This window comes from Lontra canadensis, unplaced genomic scaffold, assembly GCF_010015895.1.
Source record: "Lontra canadensis isolate GAN:19392208 unplaced genomic scaffold, GSC_riverotter_1.0 scaffold119, whole genome shotgun sequence".
In the NCBI taxonomy this organism is placed as follows: domain Eukaryota; kingdom Metazoa; phylum Chordata; class Mammalia; order Carnivora; family Mustelidae; genus Lontra; species Lontra canadensis.
Genome location: NW_022631113.1, coordinates 952,700 through 962,219, shown reverse-complemented (window position 1 = coordinate 962,219; position 9,520 = coordinate 952,700). Strand labels below are relative to the sequence as shown.

General features: G+C 36.9%; 1 pseudogene; it reads right to left on the bottom strand.

Annotated features, from left to right (window-relative positions):
- Window positions 1–1,193: 1,193 nt before the first annotated feature.
- The window catches only part of LOC116857172, a 188,769-nt pseudogene continuing 180,442 nt past the window's right edge, over window positions 1,194–9,520 (bottom strand).

Below are 9,520 nucleotides of genomic sequence, written 5' to 3'. Positions count from 1 at the left end.
ATCACATTTAAAGAAGAATACAAAATTAGCTATAACATACCATATGCAAAAACTCTTAGGATAGGGGCACCTGGGTGGCTCAGAGGTTAAGTGTCTGCCTTTGGCTCAGGTCACGATTCCAGGGTCCTGGGAGGGAGCCCCCTCATTGGCTCCCCACTCAGCGGGAAGTCTGATTCTCCCTCTCCCACTCCCTCTATTTGTGTTCCTTCTCTTGTTGTGTCTCTGTCAAATAAATAAAAATCTTAAAAAAAAATTCACAGGATGATAATACCTCTAAATGGCAAACCTATAGTTACATAAAATTGAAATACACATAATACCACAGTACTTACCTTAAAAGTTATATAGGCTATGCAGGTGTATGAACCTAGACATATTTTCAGTTCAGCCCTGGATCCGTGCTCTCATAGCCGTAACATGAAAATTTTTTATAAGACCTTATGCCACCGTAGAAAACATCTCCAATTTTAACTCTGCTAATGAAACATTGATCATTTAAACATTTTAGCAACTCCTTAGAATGGTATTCACTATTTCCTTGCTACAACGCAGGGTCTGAAGTCACAAGCACAGGGGGTTCTCACGCCTCTCACGAAAGGCAAATTTACTAGGATTTCTGGCCTATATGGATAGATAATTAGATAGGTACAGATACAGGTATATAGATACATAGATAGTTGTGTTTTTTTGTTTTGTTTAGTTTTTGCTTTTTAAAGAATTCAGACAGGAGCTAACTCCTAGCCCTAGAGCAAAGGTCGCTTTTTTCCTCTTTTGGGGAAGGAGGGGAGAAGAGCGTGTCCCCCCTCCCCACCCCCCCGCCCCGCCCCACACACCATGCTAAGGAAGGAGTAGGTGCGCCCCCAGAGGGTGGGACGGGAAGGGCCGGACAATCATTCAGAAGGGCTCCTTGGTGTCTGATTCCCGGTGGTGGGCTGCAGGGTGGCGGGTGAGAATCACTCCCCTTAGGGTGGCAGCTCCCGCTTGAATGGAGGCACGTGGGGGTATCTGCTGGTGTTCATGAAAAGGAAGGGGGGGCAGGTGCCCTGAGTGAGGGAGCAGAGGACCAGGATGGCTGACCCCACGCTCACCGTCTGCCCAGGATTATAACTAGCACAAGGCCTGGCAGCTGTGACTCTTCTCCCAAGAAGGGCCAGAGCGGCCCAGAGGTATTGCTCCATTCTGTGGTTGGTTCTTTAAATATCCATGGAGAAGTGTGATTCTTCACCACCTGCTGGCTTATCTTTTGGGCTGTTGTGCATGTGGTTCCAGATGGTTTCTGTCGAGGGTTCATCACTGGAGGGCTGGTGACCCTGGGAAACGTGGGCAGGTCCCTCGAAGGTGTTTTGCTCACAGGTGAGTCCAACACTCTTTCAGGGAACTTCACGTTGTAGATGATCCTGGTACCTCCTGGGCTGGTACTGAAGAGCACAACGGAGGTGGGGGTGGAGTGAGGGCGGGGGTAGTACTGTAGTCCCCCCACAGCAGCTGTATGCTGCACTGGTCGAGGACCACCAGGCAACTATGGGGATGGACGGGCTTGGGGTCTGGCTGCAGCTGCTGCCCCCAGACGTGGTCTCCCACCCTTAGCGCCTGCATCCAGAGAATGATCCTCTTGCCCCACGAGATCGGATCCAATATTATATAGGTCTTGAAGGTCAGAGACCTAGGATGACATTTTTGAGAGTCAAGGACATGCTGGATATACTTCCTGCCCTCCTGTAACTGGTGGAGAGATGACAGAAGTAAAAATCAATATGACAACCAATACCCATGGGCTCCTGGACAATTTTCCCTTGTAATTAGATATGGTTGTGTGTCTAGTTTTACCTAATAATTTGTGAAAGAAAATTTTGTTTGACACTCTCATACTAAAGAATATAAAAGTTCCTGTGGAAATCTCCAACACTTTCATCATGAGAGCCATGTGTAAGAGAGAGCGTAGCTATAGGTCCAAGGTATAGATCCCTGAGTGATCTTGTGGAAGGAGCTTCCCTGAAGACTCACACATTCAGAGCTCACTTCCCATGAGGTAGAAATAATATACGTGTGTTTTTAACACCAGTGTTCCAAGAGAAGCCTATCCTAACACAATGAATGAGGGCAATACAGCGTAATGGACACTTAGATGCAAATCTGATTTGGTGTATTTTGGAGGGGAAAGGAGGAGATCAAATCCTGTTGTCAGAAAAAGAATGTCAGAAACAAAATGTTTCTTGTGATTTCTAACTTGGAGTGAGGCAAAAGAAAAAAAGAGTAGGGTGCCTGGGTGGCTCAGTGGGTTAAGCCTCTGCCTTCGGCTCAGGTCATGATCTCAGGGTCCTGGGATCGAGGCCCGCATCGGGCTCTCTGCTCAGCGGGGAGCCTGCTTTCTCCTCTCTCTCTCTATGCCTGCCTCTCTGCATACTTGTGATCTCTCTCTCTCTCTGTTTCAAATAAATAAAAAAAAAAAATCTTTAAAAAAAAGAAAAAAGAAAAGAAAAAAAGAGTAATCATAGGGTGATGGACAGCATGGTGGATTAGGAAAGAGAGTATGTTCTGGAGACCCTAGACCTTTGGTTCCAACCTGACTAAGCTGCAAAAGCTAGAAGTTGATCTACAAGATGGAAAACCGATGACTAATTCTTTTCCAAAGCAATCTCAAGTCAGTACTGATAAAGCTGAGAAAAGTTTCTAAACTTCTTCCACTGGATTTTTTTCATATCCCATACCTATCAGGTTCCACCATATGGGTATTATTTTACATATTAATATATACACATATGTATTGAATCGGTCAACCATATATTAATATATAGTGTCAATACACAATTATATATTACACATCCATGTGTTTGTGTATATATACGCATTTTTATTATTAATATTAATAGGAAGTGTAGAATGAGGTTAAGAACATGCATCTAAGCATCCAGAGACCTTGTTCTCTTTGATATTCTATCACTAAATCGCTGAGGGACAAGATAAGGCAGGTATTTCATTTCTTTGGGCTCAAATTTCTAATTCTGTAAAACACTCAGATCTTTCTGGATTACATTCTTGCTATTCCATTCTCTTACTCTGCTTTTGTAAGAATGATGGCACAGGCTATTCCTTCTCTCCCCACCAACTGGAACCTTACTGTCACTTCTATTCTTAAGACAATGGCAGAGGTTTGAGGTAAAAGCAATGAGGTGTTTCTTTTATGTTGTCCATAAGACAATAGGGTCTCATCATTTTCCCCGCCAGCGGAGAATAAAATGATAATGAACAGATAGCAGAATGATATGATGAGTGTGCTATATTAGAATTTTCATGATCTCCTTCTTGTCTATCTTTCTGACCATTTACTATTTTACAAAAAGGCTACTCAGTGCTTTCTATTTATCGATGACTTGTGTTTGTAACTTTAAATGTGCTGTTTTATTTCCCGTTACAATAAAGTAATGAGTGAGATATTATCTTATTATCCCAAATGAGAAAATTGATACCTGTGGTTTTGGAAACAATAAAAGACTAAAGAATCTTTCATAAGAGGAACAATTTATCTGGGTTACCACAGGCTTTTGTTAATTTCTTGTTTTTAGCAAACTAGCAACCAACCATGCACAATTTCAAGGAAGGGAGAAACTTCCTAATCTTTTAAGCAATTATTTCTCCCTCATTGGACACGTGCCAGTGAGACCTTGGCTTTTTTTTTTCTTACTGAGGAAATGACCAAGCCTTGATGAGTCAGAGTCTGGAATATAACCCTATCATGTTGCAAATGATAAAATTTCATTTTTTTATGGCTGAGTAATAGTCAGTATAAAAATTACATCTTCTTTATTCATTCATGTTTTGATGAGTACTTAGGTTGCTTCCATGTCTTGGCTACTAGAAATAATGCTGCAGTAAACATAGGGGTGCACATATTGATTTGGTGTTTTTGTTTTGGTGTTTTTGTTTTCTTTGAATAAATACCCAGAAGTGAAATTGCTGGATCATATGACAATTCTATTTTTAATTTTTTGAGGAAACCCCATACTGTTTTTCATAATGGCTGCACGAATTTACATTCTTACCAACAGTGTTCAAGAGTTTTTTTTCTCTACATCCTTGCCAACAATTGTTATTTCTTGTCTTTTTGATGATAGCCAATCTGACAGGTGCGAGGTGATATCTCATTGTGATTTGATTTGCATTTCCCTGATGATTAGTGATGTTGAGCATCTTTTCATGTGTCTGTTGGCCATCTGTATATCTTCTTTGGGAAAATGTGTACTCGAGTCCCCTTCCCATTTTTTAATCTTTTTTTTTTTTTATATTAAGTTGTGTAAGTTCTTTATATATTTTGGATATTAACCCTTTATTGGAAGTATGATTTACAAATATCTTCTCACATTCAGTAGGTCGCCTTTCTGTTTAGTTGATGGTTTCCTTCATTGTGCTAAAGCTTTTAGTTTGATGTAATTCCACTTGTTTATTTTAATTTTTGTTGACCTTGTCTGAGGAGAGTGGTGCAAAAAAGTATTGCTAAGGCCAATGTCAAAGAACTTACTGCCTGTATTTTCTTTCAGGATTTTTATGGTTTCAGGACTTGCATTTAAGTCTAATCCATTTTGAATATATTTTTGTGTAAGGTATAAAATGGAGGTGCAGTTTCATTCCTTTGCATGTGGCTGTCCAGTTTTCCCAACACCATTTATTGAAAAGACTGTATTTTCCCTGTATTACTGTATTACTTCCTTTGTCATAGATCAATTAACCATATATGTGTGGGTTTATTTCTGGAATTGCTATTTTAGTTCACTGATCTTGTTTCTGTTTTTGTGCAAATACCATGCTGTTATGATTACTATAGCTTTGTACTGTAGTTTGAAATCTGGAAATGTGATAACACCAACTTCGTTTTTTCTAAGATTGCTTTGGATATTCAGGGGTTTTTTTTTTTTTTGGTTCCATAGAAGTTTTAGGATTCTTTGTTTTAGTTCTGTAAAAAGGCCATCGGTTTTGATGAAGATTACATTGAATTTGTAAATTGATTGGGGTAGCATGGACATTTTAATAATATTTAATTTTTCAGTTCATGAACATGGTCTATCTTTCCATTTATTTGTCATCTTCAATTTCTTTTATCAGTGTATTACAATTTTCAGTGTTTAGGTCTTTCACCTTCTCAGTGAAATTCATTCCTAGGTATTTTATTCTTTTTGATGCAACTGTAAATGAGATTGTTTTCTTTTCTTTTTTTCTTCTAAGATTTATTTATTTATTTGAGAGAGAGAGTGCACATACAGTGTACACTTTGTTGAGGTACATTCTTTCTATTCCCACTTTGTTGAGTTTTTATCACAAAAGATGTTGAATTTTGTCAAAAGATTTTTCTGCATTTATTGAGTTGATCATGTGATTTTCAACTTTTGTTTTGTTAATGTAGTGTATCACATTGATTAATTTGTGGATCTTGAACCATCCTTACATCCTTGGGTAAATCCCATGTGATCATGGCATATGATCCTTTTACTGTATTGTTAATTTGGTTTGCTAATGTTTTGTTGAGGATTTTTACATCTATATTTACTAAGAATATTAAGCTGCAATTTCCTTTTGTTATAGTATCTTTGTCTGGTTTTCGTATCAGACTAATGCTGGTCTCATAAAATGAATTTGGAACTATTCTTTTATCTTCTTTTTTTTTTTTCTTTTGGAGTGACTCAGGAAGGATGGATACTAACTCTTTTTGAAATGTTTGGTAGAATTCACCTGTGAAGTTCTCTTAATCTGAAATGTTTGTTTTTAGGAAGTTTTAAAATTACTGATTCAATTATGTTACTTGTAATCAGTCTATTCAGATGTTCTATTGCTTCATGATTCAGTGTTGGAAGGTTGTATGTTTATAGGAATGTATCCATTTATTTTAGATTTTCCAATTTGTTGGCATATACCTGTTCTTAGTAGTCTGTATGATCCTTTGTATTTCTGTAGCTTCAGTTGTAACATCTTGTTCATTTCTGATTTTCTTTCTTTGGTCCCTCTCTATTTTTTTTTTATATCCTTTATGAGTCCTGCTGGAGTTTATTGATTTTCTTTATCATTTAGATCATATTTATCCCTTCAGTCATATATAAGTTTCTTTAAATTTGAGGATTTCCAAGATCTAAAATGAATATTCCTTAATTGTCATTATTTTTAATATGTCTTCTGTATTCTGTTACAAAAGAGAATAATAAAAACTCTGTCAAATTTTGATTATGCATTTCAAAGTTTAATGTATTTATAATGATCAACTCTTTGTTAAAAAATATCATTCTATATAAAATATTTATTACTTATTCTAAAGACATTTGCATTTATATTAGAATAATGGCAAGAATAAAGAGCTTTTGCAAAAGAAATGTTTCAATATGAAACTTTTTAAGTAATGTTTAGAATATGTAAAACGTGAGTTTATAAATCAGGCTGGTTAACAAAACAATGGACACAGTACTGACTGCAAAGGAAATCTCATTCTAAACAATGCAGCCAGCCTAAAAAAAGACACATGAAAAGAAAGAAATTACTGAAGCTATTAGACATATGACACACCCAGCTGGGAGTCCAGCTGCTCAAGGAAACTGGTGGTTCTTGATCTTTGGGAATTCTTAATTAGAATATAAGTTAGAAATATAATAGAAAACATAAAAGGAAAAGAAATTTAATATTAGTCTCAGCTCTTGTTTTGTCTCTTTAAATGTTAGCAAAGACAGAGTTATAGGAGCTGGCTAAGTAAGCAATAAATAATTTTTATAACTACTGACTTTTGATACCAATTATACTTTATCAAAGGTTCCAATATTCCATCACATATTTATCCCTACTTTCAGATAGGCATGCTTACCAATAGCTTGTGAACTGTAGGCTGCATTTTAAAGCTGCTGTATATGAATCAAACAGCATGCACTTAGGGTGCATTTATATATTCCTTAAAAAGCAGATTTTTCTTCCATTTGGCGCTCACTACATACTTCTCTAAAGGTTTTTGCAATAGATGAGCCTTCATAGGATTATAAATCATAGCATGCTAGAATAAATGCTATAGAAATTGAATACATGGTACAATATTTTGCACAGTGATAATCACCTATAGCCTGAGAGCATATAAATATGTGATTAATTTATATTTTTATTTTAAAGAACCCAAATAAATGTGTGCCCATATATTCTGTTATTTATGGTATTTCAAATTACTTCTTTACAGGTTTATAGGACTAATGTGACCTTCCCAAGGTCTATGCTAGCAAAAGGAAAAGATGCAAAGAATTTACCCAGAAAATTAAAATAAAAACAAAACTAAAATGTAACAACTTTTATTTTTACACAACTGCCAAGATATTTGAGGTAAATCTTGTTTAGGTTTAAATTCAAGTGGATTATTATCTTTATTCTCTATTTCACTGCTAGTGAACCTTATTTTCAAGGTTGATCAGTATGCAAGACAATGTATCCTCTGATTGATCAGTATGCAGGGTTGGATTACTCCAGAGAACATTTGGGCATTTTCACTATGTCCTGTGGATTAACCTGCAGAGTATGCATTTTGGAGGGCAGGCACTGAGGGAGGAAACAAAAATGACTTAATGGTCTGGCACTGTGGACGTTTGATCAACTCCCTGAGTGGAGGTGGAACCATCTTTACAAAATCACTTGCCATATGACAATAATCCTAAACTCTTTGGAAAATAAATGTGGTTCATTGTCAGGTGAGAGCAATAAAACTGATTAAACAAAAAGTAGTGACATTCATTTTTGTTTGTTTGTTTTTGAATTGTAGACCATACTGATGTTTATTTAGATATATTGACTTTCTAGTGGTAGTAGCTGTTCCATGTTTGTGTGATATTTTTAGGAGTGGAAATATGTGGGTACCTACTGCATGATATTCTATGACAATGATTTTAGACTTTCTGTTGTAGGTAGTGGGATTCTTCAAGAGAATTCTGTCTTTGCACTGCCTGCTGCTGGTTTTCCTCTTATTATATGAGAAGGTGCTTGAGGTTTCCAGTGGTAAATCTGGAGCTTTTCCAGTCATGGTTTTTAAAAATCCTCCACTGGGAAAGGAAGGATTGAAGATAGGAAACTCTTGAGAAATCCAGTGTAGCTTCCAAAAATTAAGTGAAAGTTAAGTAGTCTACATTCTAGGTGTAATCTTATTTAAGGATCTTTGAATAATACTTGAATTTTCACTTATTCTTTTAATTAGCTTAAATCTATGAAATTGAATAACCTCAAGGAAATAAACAAATTGGGGTAGGGGGAATGAACTGTGACACGATAATATAAAAAAGGCACCAGGGAAATCTTACAAAAAATGAATGGGTTTCAGAGCACTATACGCAAGAAATCTAGAGAGACGTAAAGAAGTCAATATCTAGGTTTTCTTAAATTGACACTGTGAAACAAGTGCACAAAATAGAAAACTCTTTGACATCAAATATTGATTTGATTGAAACATAATCAGCAATTTTTCCTTATTTCTGTTATGGCTGGAGAAGGATGTAGGATAAATATACTTCTTTTGCAAAGCCACCCATAATGAGCTTCCAAATGGCATCTGGGTAAGAATGGAATAATATTAATTGTAACACTAACAAAAATTGTTTATCTGACTCTAACCTCCATTTCTACCGTGGAAAACCCCTTTCAAAAGTAAATACATTATCTAAAAAAAGCTGACAGATTCACCCACCATTAGCATCCACTAATGCATTAACATTTTGTCTTACTAACATCACTGATGGTGAATGTTGGTTAAGATCTTCTTGTACATTAATATGGAAGACAAGAAAAGTGTTGAAAGGGATTCTAGATAAACACTATAGCAAAGTTTGTTTTACCTAAAATTTGACTTCGGGCTGACTTTACCTCCTCTGGCTAAGACTGAGATCACAATGGCTCCAGTTAGATTCTTGCCATTTGATGGAATAGAAACTTGCATGAGGGCTTTTTGTTTGTTTTTAAATGACTGAGATGTTTATTGTCTGGATATATTTTGGAATAAAAGATGAAGATCTTTAGCCAAGTAGATCTTACATAACAAAGCCAAAACAAAAACAAAAACTGACCAAGCCCACCTCAGCAGCTGGAACCACAATAGAGTTGCTCTTTACTGATAAAAATTGATGCTGCTGGTGGTGGGAAATTTTTCAAAACCCCACAGGCCTCTTTGGAACCCTGGCAGCAGGAGTGCGTGGCCGCCTTCAGCGCCCACTGCTAGTGGGATTTGGGACTCCCACCAGTCAACTTTGGTCTGGGTTTGTGCTCCTTTTTTCTTGCTACTGCATCCTCAGCTCTTGCGGAAGAGCAAGAGGTTTTTCTCTTGTATTATGCTTCCTCAAATCCTTGGCTCACTTATGACCCACATCCTTTGCCACAACTCCTTCACATAATGGCGTCCAACGGTATATTCTTTCAGTTACCCTACCCACTGCTAGTGCCCTGATTCCCTTTGTCATTCCAAATTCCTATCCCTTCAGTGAGAGTCTCCATTTTTCTCTGGGCGAAGCCATTCGTTATAGGTGACCAT